The sequence below is a fragment of the Jaculus jaculus genome, chromosome 7 (assembly GCF_020740685.1).
Source record: "Jaculus jaculus isolate mJacJac1 chromosome 7, mJacJac1.mat.Y.cur, whole genome shotgun sequence".
NCBI lineage: Eukaryota > Metazoa > Chordata > Mammalia > Rodentia > Dipodidae > Jaculus > Jaculus jaculus.
Genome location: NC_059108.1, coordinates 39,398,841 through 39,419,849, shown reverse-complemented (window position 1 = coordinate 39,419,849; position 21,009 = coordinate 39,398,841).

The following is a 21,009-nucleotide window of genomic DNA, read 5'->3' as shown; positions in this document are numbered from 1 at the left end:
AGCTCTCTTTGTGTTTCTGGTTAAACCAAATCTACTGATAGAATTTGTTAGTAGACTGAAACATATGAAATTGCTGGGTTTCTAGGGTCAAAAATGCTCAAGGGTCAGTAACCCAATAATTTGCTGGATTTGGCTTGCTAATAATTTGTTTAGCGTTTCTGTGTATCTGATTCTAAGTGACATAAGCACATAGTTTTCCTGTCAGTCACTGCACATCTACCCATATCCCAAGGCTTGCTCTTAAGAAACCAGGAATAGGACTGGAGAGATGGCTCAGCAGTTAAGGGGCTTGACTGCAAAACCTAACAACCTGGGTTCAATTCCCCAATACCCATATAAAGCCAGATACAGAAAGTGGCCAAGTGGTGCATGCAACTGGAGTTCGTATGCAATGGCTAAAGGCCCTGGCATGCCCATTTTTATTTTTTCCTTCTCCCTGGGCTTGCAAACAAATCATACATATCTCCAGGAATATATTTTAAGTCCCACCAGGGAAGGTTAAAAGTGTGCAGATTGGGCTGGAGAGATGGCTTAGCGGTTAAGCGCTTGCCTGTGAAGCCTAAGGACCCTGGTTCAAGGCTCGGTTCCCCAGGTCCCACGTTAGCCAGATGCACAAGGGGGCGCACGCGTCTGGAGTTCGTTTGCAGAAGCTGGGAGCCCTGGCGCGCCCATTCTCTCTCTCCCTCTATCTGTCTTTCTCTCTGTGTCTGTCGCTCTCAAATAAATAAATAAATAATTTTTAAAAATATATTAAAAAAAAGTGTGCAGATTGTCACTTTTAAGAACAATGGAGACCAGTGAAAGAATAGAGAAACCAGGAAGGGGAAGGGAGCTGGGGTGGATACTGAGGAGACTGGGCTAATTCTGATGGAATTCCACCACTTCCTAACCAGCTGCAAGAACGCTTTGCCATTTTGCTCTTGAGGCTGTCTCAACCTCACCTACCATCCCCACACATACTCAAGTTGAGGTGGGAGGGCAGGGGAGAGGTCACACTTACCAGAAATGCCTCCATAAAGCCTAGAAGACTTGGGGCAAGCAGGGGCCCTGCGACCTACCTTCCCAGCTTCCTTTCCTCCCTCCCTCAGGTGACAGCATGCTTCCAGTACAGAACTGCTCCTCCAGGCCCATGTCAATGAAGCTGCCATCCCTGCACCCTGCCTCAGCTCCCGCTACCAAATGGGCCCTTGGCCCAGGTTTGGCCCTGATTACACCCTCGACCTTGGCCTTCCTGGGTAGATGGGAGGATGGGAGAAAGATGGATTAGAAACTTGAGTGCGTCCTTCTGGGAGTTGGGGTGCTGGTGGCCTTCGAAAATCTCCCTTCCTCAAAGCCTCCTAAGAGCTTGGGTTGCAAAGGTATGAGTATGGAATCATCCACTGCCTTTGTCCTGTCCTCTAGATGTCCAGGAGAGGAGAGAGAGGAGAGAAAAGGAGAAGAGAGGAGAGGAGAAGAGGAAGGAAAGAAGGAGGAGAAGTGGGGGCGGGGGGGAGAAAAAGCACTAAGCTGCAAACCCAGAGATGGTCTTGGTCTATTTTGGATCCCTGGATCCCCCTCTGCACTCTATTTAGATGGACTGTAAATAGTTCCCTCATATGGCTTGAGCTAACTAGTGTGGGTCTCCTGTCAGATGTGTGGTAAAATCAGCTGAATGGGGTATGGACACTGCCTTGACATTTTCAGTTATGAATCTCCATGGTTGTAAAATCGAGCCCAGGGCCCTGCCTGTGGTACCTCAGTGCTCTTCCATCGAGCCCCTCCTCCAGCCCCACAGCCTGAGACCTCGCCCACCGGGCAGCGCGGCTGGACTACATTTGGTAGTCATGGTTCAGTCACTGGCGGCAGGAAATGGATGGGATTCATTTACCACTCCTGAGATAAGTCCAAGCTGCTTAGTATAAAAGGCTCCTGAGGGGTTGGGGAGATGGCTTAAGGGGTAAAGTGATTGCCATGCAAGTGTGAGACCCCAGATCAGATTCCTAACATGCCAGCACTGGGGAGGCCAGAACCTCCAAACAAGCTCTCAAATAAATAACTTCATACAATTTAAAAAATTGCCATGACTAAATCTCATCTCATACCAATTAAATCAAAACATCTGCAAGTAGAAGCTAAATGACAGATTTTTTAATTTAATTTTTTTCGAGGTAGGATCTTGCTGTAGCCCAGGCTGACCTGGAATTCACTATGTGGCCTTGAATTTGCAGTGATCCTCCTACCTCTGCCTCCCAAGTACTGGGATTAAAGATGTGTGCCACCATACCTATATTTACTTATTTGACAGAAAAAAAAAGAAGAGAGAGAGAGAATGAGAGCAACAGGGCCTCTAGCCATTGCAAACAAACTCTAGTCACATGTGCCACCTTGGGCAACTGGCTTATGTGGGTCCTGGGGAATCGAACCTGGGTCCTTTAGCTTTGCAGGTCAGCTCCTTAACTGCTAAGTCATTCCCTCCTGACCCAGAATTTCTTTTTAAAGTGCCTCAGGTGTTTCTTATATACATCCAAGTTTGGGAGTCACTGGGATATATGATGATCATAGCTCTTGATTATAAGGGTGGTTTTGATGGTATTGAAATACTGGATTAAAAAAAAAATCCTAGAACCTGCTAAGAAAGCCATAGGGCCTCCACAGCAACCCTTAATTCTTATCTCCTGCCCCCATTATACAAACTGGGCTTAAAATCAAGTCTGGGTGCTGGTCATGATAATAGCAGAGCTATGAAGCACGCTGGAGGGCAGCTTTCATTTGTTCAAGACAAAGTCATGGCCTTTAAGCTAATAGTGAGACCTTGAAACTATTACTAGAGACATTAAGTTAAAAGTGCAGGGCTAAAGAAATGGCTCAGCAGTTAAGGCACTGGCCTGCAGAGCCTAACAACCTGAGTTGGATTCCCCAGAACCCACATAAAGACAAATGCACAAGGTGGCGCATGCATCAAGTTCATTTGCAGAGGCTAGGCATCTCCTTTCCTGTATCTGAGTGGACTTCTTTTACTTTCAATAGGTATTCAGGATACAAACCTTTGCACAGATTTTTAAAATAACATTTTGGGCTGGGTGGATGGCTTAGCAGTTAAGGTGCTTGCCTGTGAAGCCTAAGAACTCATGTTCAAATCTCCAAGTCCCATGTAGCCAGATGCACAATGACGCAAGCACGCAATGCCACACAGGCACACAAGGGGGCGTACAAATCTGGAGTTCGTTCACAGCAGCTGAAGCCCTGGTGTGCCCGTTCTCTTCTCCCTCTGCATTTTTCCCTCCTCTCTCTCTCAAAAAAATATTTTATTTATTTGCAAGCAGAGATATACAGACACACACACACACACACACACAGAGAGAGAGAGAGAGAGAGAGAGAGAGAGAGAGAGAGAGAGAGGACCTGGGTGTGCCAGGTCTACAGCTGCTGCAAATGAACTCCAGATACTTGCACTACTTTGTGCAGCTGGCTTACATGGGCACTGGGGAATCAAACCCAGGTCACTAGATCTTGCAGGCAAGCAGCTTAACTGCTGAGCCATCTCTCCAGCCCCAGGATATGGGCCTTTGAAAAGCTATTGATGTGGCACGTACAAAAACATGGCTGGCTACGTTGCCCTGGTGGTGGTAAGGCAGTGTTGCAGTGGAAGGTCATGGCAGGCAAAGCTGCTCACCTCATGGTAGCCAGGAATCAGAAGAACTGGGAAGGAACCAGGGATAGGATACTGTGGTGGTTTGAATAGATGGCCCCCAATATATTCAGTTGTTTACTGTTTGTAGTTTGCATCTGCTGGCTACCTGGCTGGAGGCAACGTCACTGGGTGATCTTAAGGTGTGGTGGTGGGTTTCCGATTTCAATCTAAAGATATGCAAAGTGTGCCTAGCTGGAGTTCCTGAAGTGTGCTGTGGCTTTTGACCTTTTAGGCTTGTGCTCTCTCTGCTTGGTCCTGTGAAGGCAGGCCAGCTTCTTCTGCCATTGTGGAACTTCCCCTGGATCTGTAAGCTTCAATAAATCCCTTCCTCCATAACTGTGCCTGATCTGGAAGTTTATCCCAGCAAACCTGAATCTGTCTGCTACAGATACACCCTTCAAAGTCATGCCCTCAGGAACCTGTATCTTCCAACCAGGCTTCATCTCCTCCTTGTCATTACCTCTCAATAATGCCTTCAGGTAACGAGTACATAGATGGATTCACCCACTGATCAGGTCAAAGCCCTTGTGATTCCATCGCCTCTCCTTGATTAGAGCCACCATCTTGGCATCGAGCCTTCAACATAGGGGCCTTTTGGGGGGAAGCGATTTCATATCCAAATGGTAGCAGTCTCCATTCCCCATCCTATAGATAATAACCACAACAGCATTGTTATTAGATCGAATTTCATGTGCACAGGAGCAGAGATGGCTAGATGGTCAGCAATCCCTTTCTCCAGCTTGCTGCTGAGGAAGACAGTTAAACTTTCCAGCTTCCTTTGTGGTTAGGCTGGGCTCAGGCAGAGGGAAATTGGCAGCTTCCGTGGCCAGCATCATCCTCCCAAGCCACCATTCTCATCTCCTTCCTTTCCTTTCTTGGTAACTACAGAGCACATATGTTGAGGATACTGACTTTGCAAAATAAAAAGAGATTTTGTGTCCTTAGGTTTCTTTTCAAGAAAAACCCTCCCATTGGGTCATGTTAAGTTTCTGATTTGGGGTTGCTTGTTACAGTATCTTGTGTTTCTTCCTTTCCTTTTTATTTATTAAGTTGAGAGGGAGAGAAAGAAGCAGAAAGAGGGAGGGGGGCAGATTGAGAGAGAATGGGTGCGCCAGGGCCTCCCTCCAGCCACTGCAAACAAACTCCAGATGCATGTGCCACCTTGTGCATCTGGCTTATATGGGTCCTAAGGAATTAAACCTAGGTTCTTTGGCTTGGCAGGAAAGCACCTTAACCGCTAAGCCATCTCTCCAGCCCTGACTAATACAGGTACCATGACATGACCACCACCTGACACACATGAGCTCATTAAATACCTGTAACGACCCTATGAAACACTGATCTACCAACACACCTATTTTACTGACGAGAACATAGAGCTGTAAAGCAACTTACCCAAGGGCTCACAAGTGGGAAATGGCAGGGACAAGAACAAAGTCCAGAGACCAGGTGCCAGACCCCTCTGTTCAACCTTACTGACGTACTTATTCATAACTGAGAAGTGTTCATAGCTGCTCACCAATGGGAACTGATTCCTCCTACTTCCACTGAGGGATGAAGAGGAAGTTTGCAGTGGCTGAAGCCCTGGCCTGCCCATTCTCTCTCTCTCTCCCTCTTTCTCTGTGTCAAATAAGTAAATAAAAATAAAATATTAAAAGAGCATCTTTGTCACAGTGAGTCCAGTTTCTTAGGGCTGGGTTCACCTCCCCGCAGCGCACCCCCGAACACTCACTGTAGGAATGAGGCTGCGTCTCATAAAGCCTTCAGATCGGTTTCTCTCTTGCTCATTTACCCCTGTGCATAGCAGGTGGGAGGGATGCTGAGGTCCTGCTCTGCTTCTCTTTTGGTGGCTGACTCTGACCACATGGCCCAGGTAGAAAAGGACTAATTCAGTGGCAAACCAGTCCAGACACAAAAGCCCTTCCTGGTGACTTCCCCCCAATCCTTCCTGGGAACGTATACGGTCTCAATCACAAGTCAGGGTGGATTCTGTTTGCCCCACGAGCCCACATCTCTGGAGCTGGTGACACTGCTGTGGCTCGGAATCTTGTTCTGTTATCTTCTTGACTCATGATTGATGCCACTGCTGAGAATCATGTTCACATCGAGGTGACCTGCCGCAGGTTTCCTGAGGCTGTCACTTGGCCAAAGCCTCAGGGCGTGACGGAGGGGAAAGGCAGGATCTGAACCTGACCTTCCTGGCTGCATGTCAGGATTCTTTCTCTTCTCTGTGAGTGTGTGTCGTGTAGTATGCGTGGTGTGGTGTGTGAACATGTGCACAAATGCCCATGCCCCATGTGCACATTCAAATATATGCAGAGGCCAGAGGAGGACTTAGATGACCCCCTTTGCTACTCTCCTACGAGTCTTCTTCTCAAGGAGATGGTGTTGCTTGCTGAACCTGGAGCTGCAAGTGTTTTTGTTTTGAGTGTGGTTTTTATTTTTATCTATTTATTTTTAATTTTTGGTCAGATTGGCTAACCAGCAAGCCCCAGCGGTTCTCCATTCTCTGCCTCTTACAGGACTGGGATTACAGGCATGTGTGGCCGTGCCCCGATGCTTACCTGTGTGTTGGGGAATCAAACTCAGGGTGAATCAGGCCCTCTCAGGTCCTTCATGCTTGCTTGGCAAATGCTCCTCTTGGCTGAGCCATTTCCCCAGCCCTTACTTTTAAAACATATATTCCATTTTTTGGAATACTGCTAGTATCATTCACCATTATTTCATTTGGCATTGGCTACTCTTCACACTTTTTTTTTTTTTTTTTTTTTTTTTGGTTTTTCGAGGTAGGGTCTCACTCTGGTCCAGGCTGACCTGGAATTAACTCTGTAGTCTCAGGGTGGCCTTGAACTCACAGTGATCCTCCTACCTCTGCCTCCCAAGTGCTGGGATTAAAGGCGTGCGCCACCACGCCCGGCTTTCTTCACACTTTTTAAAAAAAATATTTATTTATTTAAGAGTGAGAGTGAGAGAGAGGAAGAGAAAGAATGGACATGTCAGGGCCTCCAGCCACTGAAAATGAACTTCAGACGCATGCGCCACCTTGTGCATCTGGTTCATGTGGGACCTGGGGACTCAAACCTAGGTCACCAGGCTTCACAGGCAAGCACTTTAACCCTTAAGCCATCTGTTGCAGTCCGGTTCACATTGCTGGTAGAAATCACCCAACCAAGAGCAGTTTCTGGGAAAAAGAGTTTTATTTTGGCTTACAGGCTTGAGGGGAAGCTCCACGATGGCAGGGGAAAACGATGGCATGAGCAGAAGGTGGACATCACCCCCTGGCCAACATAAGGTGGGACACAGCAACAGGAGGGTATGCCAAACACTGGCAAGGGGAAACTGGCTTTAATACCCATAAGCCAGCCCCCAACAATACACTCCCTCCAGGAGGCATTAATCCCCAAATCTCCATCAGCTGAGAACCTAGCATTCAGAACACATAAATTTATGGGGGAGGCCTGAGTCAAACCACCACACCATCTCTCTAGCCCCCTTCACACTTTTTTGATGATTCAAAGACCAGTGGTTTCCTTGTGAGATTAGCAGGGCCCCTGCAAAGACAGTCACCTTCTGTGGGTAGGCAATAGTGTAATGCAAGGTGAGCTAAAATCTGGGCTGTGAATTGCCCACCACCTCAGGGAGACTTCTGACCATTGTGGAGGCAATCTGTAAGAAAGGGGTTTCTTTGGGCCCTGCACAGAGGGTTTTCATGAGCTGTGAGCGAGGGTCTTCTTAAAGATGCTTCCCACTGCTGGGGAGTATTTAAGCCTCACCCATCTGGCCAATCCTTGAATGTTATTATTGTATGGCAAAATTCCTCTGCACTGGAAGCAGTAAACAACAATTGGCAGCCTTATCAAAAGCAGCTGGGACAGCTCAGGGGAAAAGGCATGGGGAGGGTCATTAGACCCCCCTCTGAGATCTCAAGTGTCCCCTGTGCCAGCTTTTTGAAGTAACAGCCAAGGTCTCATGACCCAGGGGGAGATAGAATATACACAGAGGGAAATATTGGGGAACAATGGGCTGGATGGAGGCGGTGTTTGGAGTCTCCATGCTCTGTCAGCCTCACCCTGAGGCTGAGAGAGGCGCATCCACAGGGAGCAGGTGACCCTGATGTAATGAACCCCACCAAGTGCTGCTCTGTGGTCTTATACTCCTGGGCAGGACAAGGAGCTTCTAGAAGCATCCACAGGGAAGTTGTCATTCAGGGTGGAATGAGACTCCTCCATGGTGCAGCTGCTCTGGAAGTAAGCCCTCATCCTGTGGCTGAGGGAGTAGCATCTGAGGAGAAATCCTGACTTCGGGGTCTCCATCAAAGCAGGTGCTTTGGGGGCTCCACATTCCTATAAATAAACCAACCACTCTCCATGCTCTGTAAGCAACGCCAATAAACTCATTGGTTCACGGAACTGATATGGGCGCCATCATACTTTGGTTTACCATCAGAGCCCTATCTGGGGTGAAGCCCAGTATTTGTGTTTCCCCCAGGGAAAAGTTTCCCAGGACAGTCATCGTAGGTGTCGTCTATGAGATTGCCCGCTGCTAACTTTGCATGCCTCTTATGCTGATCCCTTCTGTGTTTAGCAGTCTTAGGTCATGACCCTCAAGGAAAAGCTGCAACTTACACAGCCAAAGAGCGTGGACCGGCTCCGGGTGGAAGGGCCTGGCCTGGATCCCTCATTTCCATGCTCCTCAGAGCAGGCCTGCTCCAACTCCTTCTGGTCCAACAGACCGAGAAACAAACCTGTGTGGTAAATTGACTCAAAGATAAACCTCCGGGCTGGAGAGATGGCATAGCGGTTAAGCGCTTGCCTGTGAAGCCTAAGGACTCGGGTTCGAGGCTCGGTTCCCCAGGTCCCACGTTAGCCAGATGCACAAGGGGGCGCACGTGTCTGGAGTTCGTTTGCAGTGGCTGGTAGCCCTGGCGCGCCCATTCTCTCTCTCTGCCTCTATCTGCCTCTTTCTCTCTCTGTCACTCTCAAATAAATAAATAAAAACTAATTTTTAAAAAAAGATAAACCTCCAAAAATGGGTGGAAGAATGGAGACTGAGAGGGGTTTCCTGTAACAGACCAGTCACTCCGTCTTTGGGATATGATGCTTGAAGCTCAGGCCAGCTGTGCTTTCCTTGTGCCACGGTGCCTCTCTGCTGGCACAGGTAGAGATCAGGGAGGCTGCCCTGGCTACCACCACAGCAGAACTGTCACCTGCTGGCCAGGGGGACCAGGGCCCAAAGTCACTTGGGTTTGAGGATTGTGGTGGTTTGACTCAGGTATCCCCCATTAACTCAGGTGTTCTGAATGCTAGGCTCCCCAGCTGATGGAGCTTTGAGAATTAACGCCTCCTGGAGACAGTGTTTTGTTGGGGACGGGCTTATGGGTGTTATAGCCAGTGTCCCCATGCTGGCGTTTGGCACACTCTCCTGTTGCTATTGTCCACCTTATGTTGGCCAGGGGGTGACGTCCACCCTCTGCCCATGCCATCATTTCCCCCGCCGTCGTGGAGCTTCCCCTCGAGTCTGTAAGCCAAAATAAACCTTATTTTTTCCCCACAAGCTACTCTCGGTTGGGTGATTTCTGCCAGCCATGCGAACCTGACTGCAGCGAGGATGCAACGCACGGGTGAGCCGCTGAGGCAAGAAGGCCCCAAAGGCCAATCTGCCAGCCTGGTCTTCCCATCATTCTACTCGGAGCCATGCTGGGCACTACTAGGCTTTCCGTCCCCTTGGGGGCACCACACGCCCACAGCTGGGGGGGTGGTGGTGGCACCTGTCAGCCCCTTAGATGGTTGAGCTTGGCTCCAGTCACCAGCCTGCCGTCCTTTAGGCAGTCACAGGTGCCTCCGAGGAGTCAGAGAGAGGCTATTCTTGAGGTGCCCACCCAGCCAGTGTGAGGCTCGCTTCCGGGAACCCCCACGCTGCCGCCGCCTCCTTTCTGCCCACACTGAGCCCCGGGGTCGGGCGGGTTTTCTGGGGCCCAGCGCCAGCGTTTCCTCTAGGCTCGGGTTGCACTCTGCCGGTCCAGTTAACCCTCCCCCGCCCTTTCTTTTTGGACAGGCTCAAGTCCGGAAAGCTGCCTGGAGAGGGGACGCCGCCCAGCTGCGTAGTCAGGCAGGGAGAGCCCAGATGAGAAATCACAGCTTGGAATGACATCCCGGGCTTAACCAGCTTCGCAAGTCATAAATCATATTCTGTTCCCCAAGAACAGCGGGGTCAGGAGGACCTCCAGGCCCCTGACCAGCAAGCTTCTTCAGCAGCCGTAAGGGAAGAAAAGGGGGAGAAATGGAGGAGTCAACAACCCCACCCCAGCAGGCTCAGGGGCCCCCTGCCTGGGGAAAGGATTCTGCATAATGAAGGAAGGGGAAAGGGAACCCCGGGGTCCCGAAGCTCGGGCCTAACAAGAACCTGCTCCCCAGCTCGGCGGAGACGGGGACGCGCGGAGGGGGGGGGGGGGTTCCAAGAGCTCTCACTGGACGCCTCTGTAAAGTGTCTTAATTTTAATGAAGAAATCTTTCATCTGCCATCCTGTTTCCAGGAGACAGGTTTGGAAGGAATTTTCACAAGTCAGTAAGGCCCTTTGGAAATGTGTTTTCTGGTGGAAAATGTAAGGCCGTAAGACACACAAAGATGTTCGCACTGGGGCTGGGAGCGGAGGGGGCAAGAGGAGGAAATCAAACCCCCAGAAAGAAAGGCGCCAAGCGGGGAGAGGGCGCCGGGGCGCAGCCAGCGGAGGGGCGGGTGTGACTGCAAATGCAGAGCGGACAACTCGGCCAGAAAACCCCAGTTCTTGCGGGGCGAAGGGGTACTGAAATAGGCCGCTCTGAGAAATGCTGGGAAGGGCAGGGAGGGTGGAGGAGGGCACCCCAACTGGGATGAGCGCCCCGCATATCCGCACTGCACACACGGCAGAAGGCACATCTCAGATGTGTCCCCTCTGGAGCTATTTTGAGGCAAAAGACAAAGGCAAGCCCACAACTGCTGAGCGGGAAAGTCTGTGCGGATGGAACCGGCCTGTGGGGCTCATGGGGCACTGGAGAGGTGAGGCTGGGGTACAGGATTCCACCGCATGGTCTCCTGATTGCCAGAAATCTCTCTCCCAAGTGCCTCTCTCACTTGTCCCCAGCAGCCCGGTTTCCCTTGGAACCGCCTGGTCCTTGCCTGGCCCTCTGGGAAAGGGATAGGTGAATACGGGGAGACACACAGAGGAAGCTCAGCATATGAGGCTGTGAAATTTAAACACCAACTTCAGCCAAGAGGTGGGGTGGGGTGGGGAGAGGTGAGAGGGTGCGGAGCAGCGTAATTCAGAGATGACTCTTCAGAGCTCTGTCATTAAGTGGCAAGGGAGAGAGTCATGGAGGTTTCATGAAGGTGGCTTTGTGGAAAAAAAAAAAAAAATTAGCCCTTTGGGATAACTAAATCCATGGGAAGCTTCCCCCAAGACTGGCAGGCACCGGGACTTGGAGTTGGTAGTGACGGATTGGACTTTTCACAAGCTTATGAATTTACTCTTGGTGGACATAACAGTGTCCCCTACAGCTGGTGGTGATAAAAAGATCTTTTTTCTACTTCTCTCGGATACCCCGTCCACATGGGCACCAAACAACCAAGCCGGAAGGCTCTAAACATCAGCCTGAATTGCAAATGGAGTTTTCAATGTGCTTTTTCTGTTTACCCCAGCTCCTGCTAATGAGATGCAAAAATGTTAAGGATGTTATCTTCAGCCTGGAGTGGAAGAAACTGTAATTTGCAGCTTTTGCTAAGAGTGATAACTTTATTAAGTAATGGAATTCGCTGATTAGCTACTGCTAACAAAACATTGTTGCCAAACCCGTCTCAAACCAGACCAACTTCTCCATACCCCCAATTCCAAAGGATTTCAAAGAAATATTTCTCAGTTTAATAACCATCATCTTCCATTTTTTTAAAATGGCTTCTACCCATAGGTTAAACAATAAGTCAGGTGCTACTTCTAGATAGATACCATGTCAACCTTGGTGAACAGTTCAAGGAGAAAAGCAATTCTCCCTAAAAAGTGATTTAAAAAGAATTAAAGGTATAATGAGAGAAATGTGCATGTTCATTGAGCACCGAAATGAATGAACGCTCTTAGAGATTAGAGGCTACATCCATCCACATGCTCACTGTTGTGTGAGGACACTTTAAATTCCTCGGATGGAGAAATTACCTCTTTCACAGTGACTCACGCATTTTGGGGAAGTTTCTCCATATTGGTAACATGTCCAAGAAAATCGACCCAATACTTTCTTGCATCGATCATCATGTGAGTGAGTCCTGAGGTGGGTCACCATCTTAGTCTTTGTACTCCTTTCTTCCTGACAGAGCCTACCGGTTAGGTCACAAGTGGCCTATTTTACTGCTCAAACTTGAGGGCTTTTGTGGTGAGCAAGGCCTAGGGAAATGTGGATCTTTCTAATCCAACCCCTTGGGCTCTGGAAAGGTGAAATGAATTTATTATTTTCAATGATATCTGTTTTAGAAGTAAAATTTTTCTATTTCGGCTCACGAGGTTATCTGTTAGGGGGAATATGCTTTTATATAATTATCAGGAAAATGTTATGTTGTTCAACTAGTGAGATTTTTATAAATTATCAAAGCAATGTAGCAATTATGCATTAACAGCTCTTTTGTAGTAAAACATTGTAAATATGGAAAATGGTTGATTCAGATGAAGATGCTCCAAATGAAAGATAAATTTTGTTGAGAGAGAGAAAGTGAGTTGCCCAGCTGGCCAGCGGGAAAACAAGGAATAAATCCAGGTTTGTGTCCTCTGGTCCAATCTAACTTCTGGCATTAAGGAACAGGGAGTGGCAATGGAGCGTGGAGATACATGCCTGCAATGCCAGCACTTGGAGACTATGATTTGCAAGTCTGGATTCAGCTTGGGCTGCATAGCAAGATCCTGTCTCCAAGAAAAAAAAAAAAAAGAGAGAGAGAGCGAGAGAAATAATGAAAAGGCTGGAGAGATAACTTAGCTATTAAGGCGCTTGCCTGTGAAGCCCAAGGACCCAGATTCTATTCCCCAGTATCCATGTTAGCCAGATGCACATGGTGGCACATGCATTTGGAGTTCGTTTGCAGTGGCTGGAGGCTCTGGTGTGCCCAGTCTCTCTTTCTTTCTCTCTCTCAAATAATAAATAAATAATAAAATAAAAGCTAGAAAAAAAGAGAAGGAAGGAAGATTGCTTTTCTCCAGAGACCTTGACTCCCCATACCTAATGCCAGGATTAGACCAGCTAAACCAGAACCCATCCATGGGGCTCATAACAAAACTCCAACCTGAGTCTCGAGGTAGGCTTCTCAAGCCCCTCTTGCCTCCCTCGCCAAGAGCCCTACCTTTCCTCTTTCTTATGTCTAGGCTTAAGCCCCACCTCCTTCTCTTTTTCCTCCTAAAGTTTTTAATCTATAATAAAATCTTTTCTTTCCTCTGGTCTGTGAATTTCATTCTTCAAATTCCTAAGACAAGGAGCAATGGACATGCCCAAATTCATGGTGCATTGGCATATATAGGTGCAGTGGCAAAGGAACCCCAAAAGTCCTGTATGAATAAACCATCAAAGTTTGTAATTTTTAGGGTTTATTCAGTTTTAAGTAAACCAAGGAAGAGTCAGAAGAGTTGGGGGCTTCTGCTCCCGGTCCTCAAGAGCTGTCCCCAAGACTTCCTCACGGGCTTTCCCCAGCCACCTCTGAGCAGAAGGGATAGGACAGCCATGGATGTGACAGGTCAAGGTTAGGGAAGGACCAAAAACAAGGAGCAAGCAGCCTGGTAGCAGAGGCGTGTAAGCCCGGATACTCAGGGGGCTGAAACAGCAGGATGGCAAATTCAAGGCCATCTCAAAATTTAAAAAGAAGTAAGAAAAGTGCAAAAAGGGCTGTGGATAAAGCTCACTGTTAGAGCACATTCCCTGTATGTGTGAGTTCCTGGGTTCAATCTTCAGTACACCCCCCCGCCCCCCACCGCCCAAATAAAAGAGTAGGATAGCCCAAAGTGGACACACCCCTCTCTCTGGTTCTTGGATCAGATTTCCTGTCCCTGTCCTGTGCTCTGTGCTGCCCCCTCGTGGTCACAGGCTGCAATAGGAAGGCTGGGGATGCAGACATTCCCCAGGGGATGCTGGGCTCCTGTGCTATGTTCCTGAAAGCCAGTGTGGCGGAAGATTCTGGCAATAGGCACCCAGCCAGAGAGGGTGTCCCCAGGCAGCAGGAATCAGAAAGTGGATCAGATAAAAGGCTCATATAGAGTTCATTATTAAAAATAAAACATTAGAAGTATCTTTTGTAACATGAATCAAAAAAAAAACCTTAAAAATCTTAAGATTTAGAAATCTTAATTACATGTAGGAGCACAATACACTGTACTAGAAAAGGTTACTCAATAAAATAAAAATAACACCTTCCTGGCACAGTGGCACACGCCTTCAACCCCAGCACTCAGGAGGCTGAGGAAGGAGGATTGCTGTGAGTTCGAGGCCAGCCTGAAACTACATAGTTAAGAGCAAGATCCTACCTCAAAAGACCTCCCCAAAGAAAGAAAGGAAGAAGGAACAAGAAATGAAAATAACCCCCTCAAAAGAACCCATCTCACACCAATGAAATAATTAGAGGCAGTAATATTTATTTGATTATACTGTACACATCTGACCACAAGAGTACCTACCTGTCATTGTTTAAACACAGAAAAGCAGACTTCTCAATAATGAACAAATTGGCCCAAAAGTTATAAATCACAGCAAAAAGGCTTTGGAGGATTAAAAGCACGTGTTGACACGGGCTCTTACTCCACTCCTCAGCATTAAGATGCTGTCCCTGGGCTGGAGAGATGGCTTGGCGGTTAATCACTTGCCTATGTAGCCTAAGGACCCCGGTTTGAGGCTCAATTCCCCAGGATCCACATTAGCCAGACGCACAAGGGGGTGCATGCTTCTGGAGTATGTTTGCAGTGGCTGGAGGCCCTGGCATGCCCATTCTCTCTCTCTCTCTCTTTCTGCCTCTTTCTCACTCTGTCACTCTCAAATAAATAAATAAACATAAACAAAAAATTTAAATATATATATATATATTTTTAAAAAAGCAAAAAAAAGTTTTTAAAGATGCTTCCCATTGTAAAAGCAAACAGATCCATGAAGACCTTCTGAAGTGCCTGCCCAGCATGCGTGAGACATTTGTAAGCACACACAGTATTCACACATCTGTATAACTGCGTGTGATGAAATTAAAATAGAGCCTAAATGACTTTGGTAAACTCCACATTTTGAGACACAGGAGGAATGCCATTTGTGCGGTCTCTCAGCTTGGACACAGCATCTTTCCTCCTCTGTTTTCTGTACCTCTGTGTAATGTGTCCATTTGCATTTAACCTAGTTATCTCATGTTTGCATGCTTTGCAAACTGAATTACAGAACCAAATTGCCTATTACTATTTCCCATTACGTGACGCAACTTCAGGGGACCGACGTGAGGTGAGAAGATTGTACCAGTATTAGGAAACACTGACTGCATCGTGCTTGCAGAGAGCAAAAATCACAGAGACGCTCTTTCTCCAGGTGACAGGCTCTAGGCCCCCTCTCCCCAATGTAAATATTTCTCATAGTACAACAAGTGGCAACTATTTAGTGCCCTCTATTCTGCCCAGTGAGCTCCATAGCCCACCTCATTCCCCAAGCAAGGAGCAACTCTTCCCCAAGCACTTCCAAACGAAACATGCCGTCCAAGTGCTGTTCCGGGACCCCATCATGGCCACACCCAGTGAAAGCACAATGCCTTTCCAGTGGTTCACACATCTGCAGGGCACTCTCTGGGGCCTGTCTGCACCCAGGCCTCACCTGAGCTAACGGTGCACGAACATCTGCTGGCTCAGCTTTCTCTTAAGTCTCCAGCCCCAAGTACACTTCAGAAACACACACGTACATGCACCCGCACATACCTTTCCCTTTCCCAAGTCTCTAATCAGAAAGGAGGAGAGACAACCTGGGTAGAGGAACAGGAATGGAGTCCGTCCTGCTCTCTGACTGAGATGGGGCACTGACCTATTTTAGCACCGTTGGTTTCCTGGCTGTTTCAGGCACTGCACAGTGCAAGAGACAAAGACCGGGAAAGAGGACAGCTGCCGCCTCCCTTCTCCCAAGTGGAGAGAGATCACCAAGCCTTCCAAGTGGGCACATGGGGAACAAGGAAGAACAGGGAGGAGATTAACCAAGCCTCAGCTGGAAGCAAGAAGCTGACAGTGAACCCCACGAACTTACACAACCAAGGCCCTAACATTTCAGTTCCCCCCACTCCACCTCCCAAGGTCAGGGAGTGAGGGTTTCCAGTGTCCACGTGCCCTTATTATTTAGCAAGAGGCTGTCACACAATGACGGCTTCACAGAGCTGGTAAAACACACCTCTTGGCCTCGTGAAACTTCTTTGTGACATTATAATGGCACTTAATTAACAAAAGGGTTTCTGTTAGTGAAAGGGGGGAAAAAGGGCAATTATGATGAAAGTATTTTATCAGTTTATTTGGTTAGCCTATAAACAGAATAAAAGGTAAATTACTTCCAGGTATATAGAGTGAGAGAAATAATCTAACCTATGTCTATGAAATGGAAAAATTGGCTTTATAAGGCAAGTGGTATTTTAAATTTTCTTTAGGGCTAGAGACATGGCTTAGCAGTTAAGGTGCTTGCCTGTGAAGCCTAAGAACTCCTGTTCGAATCACCAAGTCCCATGTAGCCAGACATACAGTGACGCAAGTGTGCAATGTTGCACATGCGTGCAAAGGGGGGCACCTGTCTGGAGTTTGTTCACAGCAGCTAAAAGGCCCTGGCATGCCCATTCTCTCTCTCTCTGCTTCTTTTCCTGTCTTTGTGTATCTCAAAAAAATAAGCAAATTAAATTTTCTTGAGGATGAGAGGGGCTCTCTTTTTCCTTTTTTTTTTTTTTTAAATCTCCAAGTAATCAAAAGTAAAGCTGGACAATGACAGAAAATTTAATGTGGTAGCTTAGCACACAATGGATAATAAAGGAAATCCAAGTCTCCTAAATTCTCTATTTGGACAGAAAGACCTTCAGTTCCCAAGAAAGAAACATGTTTGACTTCTCCAAAGACCCTGAGGTGGGAGATTATGCTGGGTAAAGTCTGGGAAGAAAGCATTCATTTCCCAGGATTTTGGTACCTTTCTCACTCCTCTAAACCCCATTTTCCTTTGGGAACCTTATTATCTTCCTCTGCTCAGACACAGCCATTTAAGATTTTCATGTCTTAGTAAACTATGAATTTATTGAAATGTCTAAAAACAAAACCTCACCCCAGAAATGTAGGTCACTGTCCCCTGTCTTTCACGCTGGCTGGACCCTTGCTCTCTAACATGAGGCTTTGGCCAACCTTCACTTCTAGAAGGTGCAGTGGGGTTTGTATTGTGTGCAGAACCGAGGAATTCCCAGAATGCTCCTGGGCTGCCAAAGTACTCCATGCAGATTGCTGGAGGCTGCATGGCTGGAAGAAGCAGCTCATCCAGGTCACTTGGCACTTGACCTTCAGGGCAGAATAAGGGGGACACCTAATGATGGGCACTGTGCTTGATGAAGGCCCGAGATGTCCACCAGCGAGTCACTAGTGAGTCACAGAATGGAGCGGCAAAAGGAAAGAGTTTCCAGTCTGGAGCACAGAGCCGAGAGGGCGGGACTCCCAGAGCTGTAAGAGAGTAGAGATGGTTCGGGAACGACGGCAGAGCCGAGGAATGCTGGGAGCAGATGACAAGTGGACAGTGGAAGCTGGACAGAGGTGGGCCCGTGAGGCCAGGGAGAGGGGAACTGGCAGAATGGAGAAGCAGTAGAAGGGAAGAAAGAAGAAAGAAACATGGTGATAGGAAGAACGAATTCAAAAGATAAAAATAAAATTAACAAGGGCTGGAGAGATGGCTTAGCGGTTAAGCGCTTGCCTGTGAAGCTTAAGGAGCTTGATTCCCCAGGACCCAGGTTAGCCAGATGCACAAGGGGGCGCACGCGTCTGGAGTTCGTTTGCAGAGGCTGGAGGCCCTGGCGCGCCCATTCTCTCTCTCTCTCTATCTGTCTCTTTCTCTCTCTGTCTGTCGCTATCATATAAATAAATAAAAATAAGCAACAAAAATTAAAAATAAATAAAATTAATGGGAAAGGATGAGGAGGTGGTGTTGATATGTCTTTGAGGAGTTGTTGGCTTATGAGAGAAAAATATCAGGAAGCATCTGGATGAGGTGACATTGAGGAGGCCACACATGTCAGAAGATAGGAGGAGGGACTGACAGAGGTACTGCCTCTGCTGAGAGGCACTGAGCTGTGAAATTCACCTGGAGGGCCCCCTCCTTTCCAGAGAAGAGGGGTATGGGCAGAGGTAAGCGGGAGATCTGGGGTTTGGGCACTGCATACCTGGCTGCCCCCAGAGGGCTGTGGAACCCCCGGGGCAGGGGGAGGAAAGCCTGGAGAAAGGAGGCTACCTAGGGTTGAGCTACGCGGGTGTTTCTGCTTAAAGCTCCTTCCTCGAACTTCTGGGATTCTGGGGTTCCAGGTTGCTCTGGATATAGTTGAAAGCACAGTATCCTCAGTTTACCCAAAGATACAGCAATGGCATTCCTTCCCAGTGAATATGTTGAGAGTTATCCATCACATAGGTTCACCCTTCAAAGCGTTCTTCACAAGGCACCTCCCAATACTGGTCTCTGATGTATTCAACAAAGGGCTTGTGACTGCTGGCGTTCATACCACTGTATCAGGTGAGGAAAGGCACAAGACAAAGATGAACTAGTGTGTACGAAAGCACATCATTTTAAACCTCTATCTGATAACCTCTCACACTCATCAGATCCAATCACAGCGGCTTTGTCTTGCCCAAAACTAAAAGAGCGCCTCCCCAAGGGACAATGGTGGCCTTCCAACAATGCCTGGAAAAGAATGTGCCTGAACTTTTAAGGACGATCTTCAAAGAAATGTACTAAAAATATTCTGAGCAGTGGTAACATCCATGGAACATATGTTCAGGCTTTTAAAGGGATTTCTTTGAAGGTGAAACCTTTTCATTCTAGTGCACGTACTGCTGAAGAGAGTGTACACAAAGGCAAAACCCTTTAAGTTTCGCGTGGCTGTGGAAAGCAATCAGTCATGGGATTCCACTTATGGCACCTATGTAACCACCACGGGGGAAGACAAGCCCTTGTTATTCTGAATGTCCACAAGAGAAGGGAGGAATGACAATGGATAAAGGCTAGGTGAGGCACAGGAGTGATGGCTTAGTGAATAAGGCACTTTACTGCAAAGCCTAACAACCCAGGTTCAATTCCCCAGTACTTAGGTAAAGCCAGATATGCAAAGTGGTGCATGCATCTGGAATTCATTTGCAGGGACTGGAGGCCCTGGAGCACCCATTCTCTCTTTCTCTGTGTGTATCTCTCTTCTCTTCTCTGTTTTTGATTGTAAATATGTATGTATGTATATATATATGTGTGTGTGTATATATATATGTATATATATGTGTGTATATATATATATATATATATATATATATATATATATATATATATATATATATATATATATATTGTTTTTAAAGGATAGAGGCTGGAGAGATGTCTTGGTGGCCAAGACACTTGCCAGTGATGCATAAGGACCCAGGTTCGATTGCCCAGTGCCCACTTAAGCCAGGTGCACAAGGTGGTGAATGCACCTGGAGTTCATTTTCAGTAGCTAGAGGTCCTGATATGTCCACTCTCTCTGCCCCCCCCCTTTCTCTTTCTCTCTCTCTCAAACAAATAAATAAAATATTTTTTTTAAGGGATAGGTGTTGGGCTGGAGAGATGGCTTTGCAGTTAAGGCACTTGCCTGTGAAGCCTAAGGACCCAGATTCAATTCCCCAGTGCCCACATAAGCCAAATGCAGAAAGTGGCACCTACATCTGGAGTTCATTTGCAGTAGCTAGAGGCTCTGGCATGCTCTCTCTCTCTCTCCCTCTTTTTCTCTCAAATAAATAAAAAAGTATTAAGAAAAGGATAGGTGTTGGGCTGGAGAGATGGCTTAGCAGTTAAGGTGCTTGTCTGTGAAGGCTAAGGAGCCACATCTGGCTTTCCAGGTCCCACAACTAAGCCAGACACACAAGGTGACAGGAGCATGGAAGGTCTCACACACACACACACACACACACACACACACACACACACACACAAGGTGGCACACATGTCTGGAGTTCTATTGCGATGGCTGGAGGTCCTGGCACACCAATTCTCTCTCGCATGTGCACACGCACACTCCCTTGCTCGCTCAGTCTCTCATATAAGAAAAAGGCCAGTCTGTTGGGCTTGCCTCAGAAAACTAAACTAAACTAAAATAAAACACCCAGGGGCTGGGGAGATGGCTTAGTGGTTAAGGTGCTTGCCTGCAATGCCAAAGAACCCAGGTTCGATTCCCCAGGACCCACATAAACCAGATGCACAAGGTACCTTGTCTGGAGTTTGTTTACAGTGACTGTAATGCCCATTCTCTCTCTTTCACTCTGTGCCTCTCTCTCAAGTAAATAAAAGCAAAAATAAATAAATAAAAAATAAAAAAAAACCACCCAGGATAAGTGTCTCTTCTACCCACCTTGTGCGTGCTAACTGTCCGTCAGCACACGGTACCGTCACGGCTATGGGGAAGAGCGGCATACTAGGAGCGCAGTGTCTAGACAGGCTTTTGCCCCTCCCGGAAAGAAGAACACTCTCTTGGAGTCCTTAACTAGCCAACACGGACCCTGCTCTTACCTTAAAGAGGCATCATTGGCTGAGAAGGGAAAGGAAATGGTTTTAGAAGTCAAACTGTAGCTGCACATGGTGATACACAGATGTAATCCCAGTACAGAAGGTTCATGCGTTCAAAACTAGCCTAGGCCATATATGGAGACCTTGTCTCTACCCCCACCCCCACCCAATTAATTAAAAAGGTAAAGTTGCACATAGTTGTTGCTCTCTACTCTTGCCATAGGGCATTAGGATTTGAGACCTTAAGACTGGTGGAAGTAAGAGACAAACCAGTGGCCTATTAGTAGGAACCTTTGGAGAGCTGGGGCAAGTAAAGGCCTCATACCCTTCTGTGAGCCTATCCGTTTGGCAAGTCTACTTTTCAGTAAAGATAAAACTTGAGTCATGCCGGGTGTGGTGGCGCACATCCTTAATCCCAGCACTCGGGAGGCAGAGGTCAGAGGATCGCCGTGAGTTCGAGGCCACCCTGAGACTCCATAGTGAATTCCAGGTCAGCCTGGGCTAGAGTGAGACCTTACTTCAAACCACCCCCCCCCCAAAAAAAAAAAAAAAACTTGAGTCAAAATAACAACATGGTCC